This window comes from Electrona antarctica, assembly GCF_951216825.1.
Source record: "Electrona antarctica genome assembly, chromosome: 14".
Lineage (NCBI taxonomy): Eukaryota > Metazoa > Chordata > Actinopteri > Myctophiformes > Myctophidae > Electrona > Electrona antarctica.
In genome coordinates, this window is record NC_136795.1 from 20,857,520 (window position 1) to 20,870,019 (window position 12,500).

General features: G+C 45.6%; 1 long non-coding RNA gene and 1 pseudogene across 2 annotated transcripts in view; one reads left to right on the forward strand and one right to left on the reverse strand.

Moving 5' to 3' along the window:
- The window catches only part of LOC306937059 (tripartite motif-containing protein 16-like), a 3,171-nt pseudogene extending 1,778 nt beyond the window's left edge, over positions 1–1,393 (forward strand). Inside the window, exons 2-3 of the transcript in view lie at positions 1–679; positions 821–1,393. The exon at positions 1–679 is cut by the window's left edge and continues 185 nt beyond it. The product of the transcript in view is annotated as a tripartite motif-containing protein 16-like (transcript). The remainder of the gene's footprint in view (positions 680–820) is intronic.
- A 2,334-nt stretch (positions 1,394–3,727) lies between these two features.
- The window catches only part of LOC306937409, a 19,981-nt gene continuing 11,208 nt past the window's right edge, over positions 3,728–12,500 (reverse strand). Inside the window, exons 2-3 of the long non-coding RNA XR_013791599.1 lie at positions 4,692–4,715; positions 3,728–4,649 (exon numbers count right to left, since the gene is read on the reverse strand). This is a non-coding gene — a long non-coding RNA (uncharacterized lncRNA). The remainder of the gene's footprint in view (positions 4,650–4,691; positions 4,716–12,500) is intronic.

Genomic DNA, 12,500 nt, shown 5'->3' on the forward strand with positions numbered 1-12,500 from the left:
TCCGGAGAGCTTCAGGAGAACATCTGCTCTCGTCACAACAAGGTGAATGACCTTTTCTGTCGCACCGATCAGCAGTGTATCTGCTCTCTGTGCTCCGTGGAAGAACACAAAGGTCACGATACGACCTCGGCCGCAGCAGAACGGGCCGAGAGACAGAAAGAGGTCGACAGGAGTCAGCAGAACATCCAGCAGAGAATCCAGGAGAGAGAGAAAGACGTGAAGGTGTTTCACCAGGAGGTGGAGTCCATCAAGCACCGTGCCGACAGAGCAGTGGAGGACAGCGACGCCATCTTTACTGAGCTCATCTCTTCCATGGAGAGAAGACGATCTGAGGTGAGGCAGCTGATCCGAGACCAGCAGGAACGTCAAGTGAGTCGTGCTGAAGAACTGAGGAGTCGTGCGGGGCAGGAGGTCACTGAACTGAGGAGGAGACATGCTGAGCTGGAGCAGCTCTCACTCACAGAGGATCACATCCGTTTTCTACAGCGTTACACCTCCTCTCTCTCAACCACCAGTGAATCTACACACCCAGTCAGCAGCCATGTCCGTCCTCTGAGACACTTTGAAGATGTGACTGTGGCCGTGTCCAAGATGAGGGACAGACTAGAGGACATTCTCACAGAGGAAGGGACAAACGTCTCAGAGACAGTGAACAGGGTGGATGTTTCACTCAGGGACAGTTTATTGCACGACGCAGACCACGCCGTTGCGCAGAGCCCCGAGGCCCACCCTCCACGGCCCACCCTCCGCCCCCCCGCCTCAGCTTTGCTGGGAGCCCCCAGATTGGTAAATCCGCCACTGGTTTCACTGTCAACACCAGCAGAACCCAAGACCAGAGCTGAGTTCTTACAGTATTCACGTCCGATCACACTGGATCCAAACACAGCTCATCAAGATCTGTCTCTGTCTAAAGGGAACAGAAAAGTAACACTGATGGACACACATCAATCACATCCTGATCACCCAGAGAGGTTCACTGGACGGTGGGGGTGGGGTCAGGTTCTGAGTAGAGAGGCTCTGAGTGGACGCTGGTACTCTGAGGTAGAGTGGAGTGGAGTCTGTGGTATAGCAGTCTCACATAAAGATATCAGCAGAACAGGGTCTGGTCTTGAATGTGCATTTGGATCCAATGATAAATCGTGGTCTTTAGAGTGTACAGAACAAGGTTATGCTTTCAGACACAGAGGCATTGTGACTCCCATCCCAGGCCGTGTGTCCTCCAGAGTAGGAGTGTACCTGGACCACAGTGCAGGTACTCTGTCCTTCTACGGTGTCTGACGACACCATGACTGTCCTTCACACAGTCCACACCACGTTCACACACAACCTCCATGTTGGATTTAGGCTTTATTACCCGCCTGGATCCACTGCTGAGTTGTGCGACCTCAAGTGACCTTTTGTTTTGTCTCTCATGTCATCAGTTCAGAATCGTTTCTTCATTATTTTACTGTTTTTCTCTCAGCCTGCTCTGTGATCTTGTAGATCAGCTATTTTTGCTGTGCGTCGTATGATGAAGTATATAGGAGTTTAAAGTGGTTAATAATCTATTTTAATATTTTATTCTCTTGTATTCATACACCTTCTTGGCACCATTTGTCTTGGTATGATGATGTAATCATTACTGTATGGATTTGATATTCCATGTGAAATATTGATTTATTGTTTGTAATCTTGTAGATCTGCTATTTTAAACATCCAGTATGTCCAGTTTTAAAGTGTTTCCAGTGATGTGGACGCAGCGTGACACTGACCTGTCTCTTACTCTCTCTGTCCATTTATGGATCATTAGTGATGTGGACACAGCGTGACACTGACCTGTCTCTCACTCTCTCTGTCCATTTATGGATCATTAGTGATGTGGACGCAGCGTGACACTGACCTGTGTCTCTCACTCTCTCTGTCCATTTATGGATCATTAGTGATGTGGACGCAGCGTGACACTGACCTGTCTCTCACTCTCTCTGTCCATTTATGGATCATTAGTGATGTGGACGCAGCGTGACACTGACCTGTGTCTCTTACTCTCTCTGTCCATTTATGGATCATTTCCTTCCTTTATGAAAGTGAACTGATGCCACAATGTGACAACAACCCATTTGAGCCACGGACCACCGTTTGATGACATTTAGCCTCTCAGACCCGTAGTCTGAAGACCCACCTTTTCAGACTCCATCATGGCCCATAGCACTTATCCTACCCCCTTAGATAGCACTTTTTAGACTTAGATAGCATTTGAAACAGACTTATAGCATGTCATGTAGACAGCACAATAATTGCATTGTATATAGTCATAGCACATCATAGTAGCCTACATATGTATAGCATAGTATAGAATAATGTATAGTTAATATGTATAGTGTCATTATATAGATATGTTCTAGTTACGTTCTTAGCTTACGCATGTTTCTTGATAAATGCATTTTATATATGTGATGTATTCCCATACTTCTGTTCCTGCCTAATGTAAGTCGCTCTGGATTAAGAGCGTCTGCTAAATGCCTAAATTGTAAATTTGAGCCACGGACCACCGTTTGATGACATTTAGCCTCTCAGACCCAAAACCTTAGAATGTTTTCTTGTCGTTGGATGAGATGTAGCTGTATTGATGTTGGTACCATTAGGAGAGATAACAGTTGATCTAAACAACAATTCTTCTACATTCTCTAATTGTCTAGACTTTTTGTAAATTAAATATAAGATGTTTTAACAATAATTTAACTCTTGAGAGCAGAAAAAAGAAACCAAATGTGCGTCTATCGACTATTTGGTTTCATTTTATGCTCTCAACAGTTAAAGATCTAGAAGGGTCCATTTGGTTACCAACTCTCCATCATTTAGCCGCATGGGGACCACTGGAACAACTAGCCGCAATTTGCAACTCTAGATTTGTTTATAATGGGATTAATCTAGAGTTGGAAGACACTCATCCAAATTGTGTTTGTGATCTGCTGGTATTAAACAACATTAAACTCACCAACATTGCAGCTCTAGGCCAAGCTTGAATTATCCTCTTTCAATCTGCCGAGCTTTTGTGTCATAAAAATCCACCGTAGACATGTTGTTATGAGCTACTTTCTGTCAAGACATTCTCTGCAGGTGATTATTTTAAGTGTTGGAAGCGCTTGTTTTTATTAAGGGGTCGCGCTGCTGCCTCCTGCATTTTGTGTAAATGCGAAACAGGTGGTACACAGGGCCGCTCAGTGACTTACGACGAGTGCTTCCAAACTCCAACACTTAGAAAAAGAATCACTTGTACAGAATGTCTTGACAGAAAGTAGCTCATAACAACATCTCTACGGTGGATTTTTATAAAACAAAAGCTCGGCAGATTGAAAGAGGATAATTCAAGCTTGGCCTAGAGCTGCAATGTTGGTGAGTTTAACGTCGTTTAATACCAGCAGATCACAAACTCAAATTGGATGAGTGGGGAGTCAATGGAGGGTATTGCAACTCTAGATTCATCCCATTATTTAAAAAAAATCTATGTTGCAAATTGTGGCTATGGAACAACATATTTTCAGATGTAATTATTACATAATTATAATTCTGGGGGTCCTTGACATAAAACAGTTTGAGCACCACTGACAGAAACATGTTCAGATTGGTCAGGTCAATGGTCAGGATTTAGAAGAAAAAAACATTTAGTAGAATCTGGTCTCAGGTGTAAAGGGGTTAAAATCACCACAGCCACAAACAATGTATGGTAATAATGTATGGTAATAATGTATGGTATATCAATGTATGGTATATCAATGTATGGTATATCAATGTATGGTAATAATGTATGGTATATCAATGTATGGTATATCAATGTATGGTATATCAATGTATGGTATATCAATGTATGGTATATCGCAGAGACGGCCGTGACGATGTGGGGGGGGGGGGACAACATGCAACAACATGACGGAGCACTGCTAAGGCCAAGGAAACACACACAAAATTAACATTCAGGGAGGTTATAAAGAACTACAGGAAAGTAATAAAAGAACTACAGCGACCATGAGACCTCAAGGCACACAGGTTACCAAAACACCGCTCCCTGGCACCCCCTGCTGACGGCCCGGGAGAACCACGCAGGCTGTCACAGATGGGGTAGGTTGGGGAGATGAAGGGGAGGTTGTTTGGGGCGTAACGTCGTTTGGCGATAAAAAAAGATGAAAAACAACATACCATAGTAAAGGCCACGTCCTTTTCCATGGTTTTTAGGTTCGACTTCATGGTTTTCGACAGGAAACAAAAAAAAAAAACGACATTCTATAGTATGTTGTTTTTTTTCTGGTTTTCATCATTTATTTTTTAAAACTACACATCAAAATGTGGAGCTGGAACACTAACAGGATTGGGATCAGGAAGCGTAGGATGATCCAGAATCCATGGATTTCCCATTTTTGGGAACCAGGTTTTCTTAACACTGGTTAAACCTAAACAGAGTTACAGGCCTGTAAGGGTCCATTTGGTTAAACCTGAACAGTTACAGACCTGTAAGGGTCCATTTGGTCAAACCTAAACAGAGTTACAGGCCTGTAAGGGTCCATTTGGTTAAACCTGAACAGTTACAGACCTGTAAGGGTCCATTTGGTTAAACCTAAACAGAGTTTCAGGCCTGTAAGGGTCCATTTGGTTCAACCTAAAACAGAGTTACAGACCTGTAATGGTCCATTTGGTTAAACCTAAACAGAGTTACAGACCTGTAAGGGTCCATTTGGTTAAACCTAAACAGAGTTACAGACCTGTAAGGGTCCATTTGGTTAAACCCCTGTGTTTATCATCAAAAATTATAATGAAGGCCAACATTATAGATTTAAAACAATAAATGTATATATATATATATATATATACATTCTAGGAATCCTTCAATCCTTAAGAGGGTATGGTTTAATAAATCATGAAGTATCCCAACCTGCGATCGATCCCCAATAATCTAGAATTCTACAAAACACACTAATCTATAATTATAAATGCTTTTTGATTGGTGAAGGTTTTCTGTCCTCGTGGGTCCATTTGGTTCCATTTCTACACTTTCAAAGAGTTATTATGGGGTCCATTTGGTTCACAGAGTTCTTACGGGGCGTTCCTGTCGTGTTGGCGCGAGGTGCCAGGGAAGGGGATTTGAACCAGCGACCTGTACGTACGCTCTGGGGTCTGACAGGAAGGGGGTTTGAACCAGCGACCTGTATGTACGCTCTGGGGTCTGACGGGAAGGGGATTTGAACCAGCGACCTGTACGTACGCTCTGGGGTCTGACGGGAAGGGGATTTGAACCAGCGACCTGTACGTACGCTCTGGGGTCTGACGGGAAGGGGATTTGAACCAGCGACCTGTACGTACGCTCTGGGGTCTGACGGGAAGGGGATTTGAACCAGCGACCTGTACGTACGCTCTGGGGTCTGACGGGAAGGGGATTTGAACCAGCGACCTGTACGTACGCTCTGGGGTCTGACAGGAAGGGGATTTGAACCAGCGACCTGTACGTACGCTCTGGGGTCTGACGGGAAGGGGATTTGAACCAGCGACCTGTACGTACGCTCTGGGGTCTGACAGGAAGGGGGTTTGAACCAGCGACCTGTACATACGCTCTGGGGTCTGACAGGAAGGGGATTTGAACCAGCGACCTGTACGTACGCTCTGGGGTCTGACGGAAAGGGGATTTGAACCAGCGACCTGTACGTACGCTCTGGGGTCTGACAGGAAGGGGATTTGAACCAGCGACCTGTACGTACGCTCTGGGGTCTGACGGGAAGGGGGTTTGAACCAGCGACCTGTACGTACGCTCAAGCTAATTTACAATCTGATCCATGCTCAGGCCTGCACCAATCAAAGTCACTGGATTGGTTTAAAGACGGGGATAGGACGCAAGACTTCAGAATATCAACAAAAGATACTGGTGTCTACATATTGACAAGAAAGACACTGGTGTGGTGTCTACATATTGACAAGATAGATTTAGATATTAGTACGCTGGGGCATTAAAGCCACTGTGTCCTCAGAGCATTTTTTGAGGGGCAACGACAGTCATGGCCTCTGTGGCCTCCCTGAAACACCTCTCATCATGACACATTGTGAGCTTTTAAAGTGATTTAGAAAGTTGTTATTGTCGAAAACATTACAAGTATAAAATAGTTTGCTGAGTTACATTTCATTTATTGACATAAAATAACCTGATAGACAAAAACTCTAAACTCCTAAAATGTAGACATACTGTATAAACATTGCTTATAGAGGGTGATCGAGGTACCAGTGTGACTGTGGATGCAGTAGTTGCACGTTGTACAAAAAGGCAGCATGGCTTTCTACCAAACAATGTTGCAGTGTCTCTGTAGCCACTGTGTGGTGTAAAAAATGAAATATGTTCCACAATGATTTAGTTCAAAGTTATCTATAAGTGGGTGGGTCATTAACAGTAACCTGTGCATACTCTGGCCATTTAGTTCATAGTCGCTGTAGAGCAGAAACCTCTTATCTCCATAAAGTATTTGTGTTTTTTCGTAAATGAATTACCTAATTAGCCTGGCCTAGCCAGTGTGCTTTCTGGTCTAGAGGGGCGGGTAGCGCATTGCTCAAGCGCTGGATAGTATTGGCTCACCGATCAGAGCGCCCGCCCTTGATCCCCTCCCCCCCTCCCCGGTAGAAAACAGCAGAGAAAACTGTCACAATATTTTGAGCGACGCCCCTCTGCACTGTAGTTCACTCCCACTGCTAGACCAGGAAATGTGTCTTGTTCCCCCTAGGCTTTCATTTTTGAGCCAAATGCGAACGAAAATAAAAGCCTGGGTACCGAGGCTATGACCTACTTGATCATACTACAGCGTCACACAAAAGTAGCAGATCACAATGCTTTGAGCTTGTAGATCTGCTACTTTTGACGGTTTTTCATTTGAATCCTGAAAGGTAACAGGTAAGGCTTGGACATATGAGGTTTCCACCCGACAGAGACGTTATACAGTCACCCTATGGAAATATGAAACTGTGCCGACACACATGGTAAAATAAATGTCATTTGAATTCAGCAGTGTTAAAGGGATACTTTGACACGACTAGTAGCTTGTTATTTGAGCTTGCGAGACTATTTGTAATAAGGCTGTCACTTCAAGTGAGTCTGTGAGACTAAGTACTAACGTTGTCAAATCACACAAGGCCATGAAACATCATATAGAGCAGGGTGACGTGACGCAAGTCCACGGGTTCTGCAGAATACTTTGATAATATTTGGAATTAATCGATTTACCAATATCACTTTGTTTTATCTATTTCTTGGACCCTCTATAACTTGGTAAAATGGACAGGAGTTGTACTGTCCTTGGTGCATTCTTTGTCAATCAACACCAAATCTCTTCGCCAAAATATCTGATCTACAGCTCACTTGTTACAACACGTTGCAAGCTTGTAGATTTGCTATATTTTTTCAGATGTTCACCCCGGAACAGGAATGCTGGGTTTTGAATGGTTAGATGTCAAGTATAAAGTCATTTTCAATCTGCCCTAATGGATGACATATTGCATCTTAGGGAGAAGATAAAGTAACGTGGTGCTGTAAAGTAACATTGTAATACAGGGGTGCCGTGGATGAAAACGTTTTTTACAGGGGTGCCACGAGATACAAACATTAATAGAAAACTGTGACAGAACACAGACAGAGCCTCATTAAACACTTTCACTCTCCCTTCATGCGCCTCAATTCATTCTCTGTAGAGCAGTGGTTATCAACATGTGGTCTAATGCAAATCAAACCGAGGGTCCTCGTAATCAGAGCCATCGAATAGAAGAGTTGTGATATTGAGGGGGCAGAAAACAGCCTGGTCACGTGGTTCATGTACTCGCGCGAGCCCATAGACTCCAATGCATTGTGCCGCCATTGGACTGGCCCCATGAAGTGAACAGAATTTGCGTAACTCTGTCTATACTCTATGACTCTGCTTGTAATAAAAAAGGTTGAGAATCACTGCTCCAAAGTGAGTATCCGTTTTAAAACAGTTTTCATTTCCTGTCGTACTCTGAAATCTGTCTGTCACGTCTGTTCCTCTGGCAGAAAGACAAGTAAAGGAAAAGAGTATTAATAAATAAACAAATAAATAAACAAATAAATAAATGCATGTGAAAGCAGCAGGCCATGCTGTGCCTAGAGAGTGGCCTCTGTACAGAACTGTTAAGCCCAGAGTTTCCACAAGGTGGCAAACCAGTTTCCCGTTTCCGGGTTCATCGTCCCATAGCTTCATTTGATTGGCTCATCTTTAGCACATGAGGAAAGAGAAAGATGGTAAATTTAGGAATATTCACCATCCCGATTGGAGCCACTAGAGTCGACATGGTACACAAATCTTACGTCCTATGGTTACTGGTGCTAGATCCCGCGAGAGTGTGTTCCTGGGACAGAGAAAGGTTGAAAATAAAGTACATTTTCTGTACTTAGTTTAGACAGTACTTAGTTTAGACTAGTCATTGGTTAGACCAGTCATTAGTCCTACAACTACAACCATCAACAACCTCAAACCCTCACCCTAACCTCCCACGGGGCAGCACACCTAAACCTAACCCTCTCCCAACCCTTATGTCTAACCAATGACTAGTCTAAACTAAGTATGCACCCCATATTGTGTGGCTTGTGACAATCGGATCCAATATTTAGTTCAGTGACCATGGGGCTAAAGAATGCTTCAGAAGCTGTGCTCACGGTCACTCTCCCATTGGAATGAATATAGACTCCAACCTGCTTCCCGACTCCTAAAAAGGCGTCCACCCACTTCTTGGACACAGGTGAAAGCGGCATATGCGTTTCCGGTTCAAGCCTGCCGCAGAGCCAATCAAACAAAGTTATTGAACAGGTGCCGAAAACAGCTATGCCACCTTCGGAAAAACCCGGGACTACAGTCATTCATAGTGTATTGTCTGTGGGGCCCAATGCCTTATTGTACACTTTGTTGCAGGCTGTGTCGTGCACCGAAAATAGCCGATATACAACGCGTATAGATCGTTGGTTCTCATTTCTATGTTGGCTATTCAAAAATAGCAGATCTACAACAAGCTCACAGCACAAAACCTTCACAGGTGAGGGTCCACGGGCAAATACATTCATTTGAGGGTCCTTTACATGAAAAAGTTTGAGAACCACTGGTGTAGATAAGCTCTTTCCGGTGTACGACACTGGCACTTAGACCAAGTAGAACTCCCCCCTTAGCAGAAGGCTGCTACGTGGACACGAAGCACATCTCTTTCTTCAGGTGGACTTGCAGGCCACTGGCGGTGGTGAAGGTCTTGGAGCACTGCAGGCAGCGGTAGGGCTTCTCGCCCGAGTGCGTGCGCACATGCTTCTTCATGGTGTCGCCGTCGCTGAACGTCCGGTAGCAGTACGGGCAGCTGTACGGTCGCTCACCCGTGTGGATGCGCAGGTGGCGCCGCAGGTTCCCCCGCTGGCTGAAGCTCTTGGAGCAGAAGGTGCAGCGGTGTGGTCGCTCGCCCGTGTGCGTGCGCAGGTGCCGCCGCAGGTCGGCCGACTGGGCGAAGGACTTGCAGCACCAGTCGCAGGCGTAGGCCTTGCGCTTCTGCTCCGCGTGCAGCCGCAGGCCGCTGGCGTGGGAGAACGACTCACCGCAGCGCGAGCAACGATAGTCGCCGCCAGCAGTCTCCCGCCGATTGTTGCCGAAGCCATCGGCGGCCGTCGTGATGCCAGACACCACCCCGTCACGGGTACCGCCGGGTGATGATTGTGGGTCTAGAGCTGGTGCCGGCACCACTAGCCGGTTTGCTTCTTCGCCGATTCCGAGCCGGGCCTCGTCACCGCTGTGGCACGCGGTGGAGTCGGAGGTGACAGGGTCCCCATGGCTCGCAGGGTGAGGAGCGATCGGCGCATACTCCTCCGGTTCCGTTTTGATCAGCGTCTGAAGCGGAGGTAGCTCCTCGCCGCATGGCGGGCTCTCACCGCGGCTCTTGGCAACAGTGTTCAGGGAACACGAGAGGCTGAGCGAGCAGGCATTGCTGAAAGCCTCCAGCTGGGCCACAGGCTCGGCTTTCGACAACGTCTCCTGATAGCTGGGCTTGGCCTCGACATGTCCCTGTGCCTCCAGGGGGTCTGGGGGTAGCGGCGCCGGAGGAGGGGTCTTGCTCTGGACAGACAGAAGCTGAACAGAGACCAGCGTCTCCTCTTTCTGCGGGACGAGGGAGCCACCCGGTACCTGGCTCTGCTCTGGTTCCACTGGACATGACCTCAGCTCTGGATCTCTGCTTTCCTCTGGAACGGAGAACAGGAGAGTGGAGCGGGTGGACCCTATGGTAATGAGAAGAAAATTAAATATATATTTCTGTCGTCGGGCAGAAACCTCGTTTTTTTCTGCTACTCTTGCTATTTTTTAATTTGAATCTGTAACCATTTTGGACATATGAGGTTTCACAATATCATCGGTAGACGACGTTGACAGACTGTAGTGTACATAATTGAAAGAAAAATCACACCTGTGTGAAGTGAGGGGCGCTCTTATCATCTTACAACATGATGATGTAAAACAAACATTGAGACAAAACAAACATTAACTTTTTCGCTGCTATATACGTTTATAAACGTAGCTAGGCTAACGGTACATACTGGTGCTATCTACGCGTATGTTTGTAGACAACCGTATAATCCATAATATGAAAGCAGTGACCGTCACTTTACTTCTTAGCATTGCTCCGGTTAGTATGGAGAGCCTCCACCCGCACCAGCTATGGGATCTTTAAATCCAGCTCCATTGAGCCTCCTTTATAACAGGATTTTCAAAGCGTTGTATCTCAAAAGTTTCGAGAGCTGTCCATGGTGTGCCGCACCCGATGATCGTAAATAATTTGTGAGTTTGTACCGCAACGCTGAGCAAATGTAACTGGTTGTAATGCTAGCTAAGGGGTCTGAGCTAATGCGACCAATACTGTGCTCATAACATAAGCCCCCACCTTCCTGAATAACCCGGATGGGTGGCATTCCTTACGTGTGCTTATGCTGCCACCTGGCGGCACAGAAAGTTAAATTCTCTTTATTGTCAATGGCGTTTTTAAAACAAACATTTAACTAAAAACAAACATTAAACCTGTATAATGAATGGCCGTTTTGACTGTTTGCGTAAACACAAACATTGAATGCCATTGACAATGAATGGCCAGTTTTGAGTGTTTGTGTAAAGACAAACATTGAAGACAAAAGTGAGGACGCAAATAGTAATGCGATGGAATGAGATGATGTATGATGATAAGAGCACCCCTCACTTCACACAGGTGTGATTCGTTTTTCCTTATGACAGAAAATAGATTAGGTCAGATACTTGCAGCTAGGTGATCCGACCTATATTGCTCTAAGAAATATGCATTTCTCTTCATTGTAGTATTTTGTATGCTCACTAAGCTAAAACGCTCCACACGTCCCACTCTTCTCCCTTCTCTAAAACACCCTGGACAACGCTCCACGCGTGCCAGACTCTTCTCCCTTCTCTAAAACACCCTGGACAACGCTCCACACGTCCCAGACTCTTCTCCCTTCTCTAAAACACCCTGGACAACGCTCCACACGTCCCAGACTCTTCTCCCTTCTCTAAAACACCCTGGACAACGCTCCACACGTCCCAGACTCTTCTCCCTTCTCTAAAACACCCTGGACAACGCTCCACACGTCCCAGACTCTTCTCCCTTCTCTAAAACACCCTGGACAACACTCCACGCTTCCCAGACTCTTCTCCCTTCTCTAAAACAACCTGGACAAGTAGCGCTCCACGCGTCCCAGACTCTTCTCCCTTCTCTAAAACACCCTGGACAACACTCCACGCGTCCCAGATAAGGCTGAACGATTTTGAGAAAAAAATCTAATTGCAATTTTTCTGACCAATATTGCGATTGCGATTTGACTCGCGATAAAAAAAAATTAAATCACATCCATGTGAAGTAAGTGGTTCAACTCCGTGTGGGCGTCCCCGGGGGGGTCCCCGAAACTTCCAGACCCACAGGAACACGCCCAGGGTGCCGGCCCGGTTCAGGCGAGCCGCCCTGTGTCCGAAACGGTCGAGAAATTACAGAGTTAACGTGTGGGGGTCCCTATACTGTACTGTACAGTCACTGTACTGTAATGTCACACCCAAAATCATCATATAGGGCCTATACAGTTAGTATGTGTGTGTGTTAGGCACACAGTGACACAGTGACACAGTGACACTTGGTTGTGAAAACCAACCAAATGCTATTTTCGTGCTCAGACAGACCCAGCCAGCCAGCCACCCACCCACAGACACACAAAGCTCCGTAATGAAGTGGTTGCACCACTTAAAAAGTAAAGCTTCAATTTAGTATTCACTGTGTCCATTTAAAAAGTAATGAAACATTACCAAATGGCATACCATTCATTTACTTTACCAGGCAGTGATGTCAGGATTCACATGATGTGAGACAGCTCAAAATAATGTAGGCTAACCAAATTGACCTGTGTTTAATTAACTACAATAAGAATGTGTGTTAAAATTGTAATGTTAGATATAATTGTAAACAGCTCT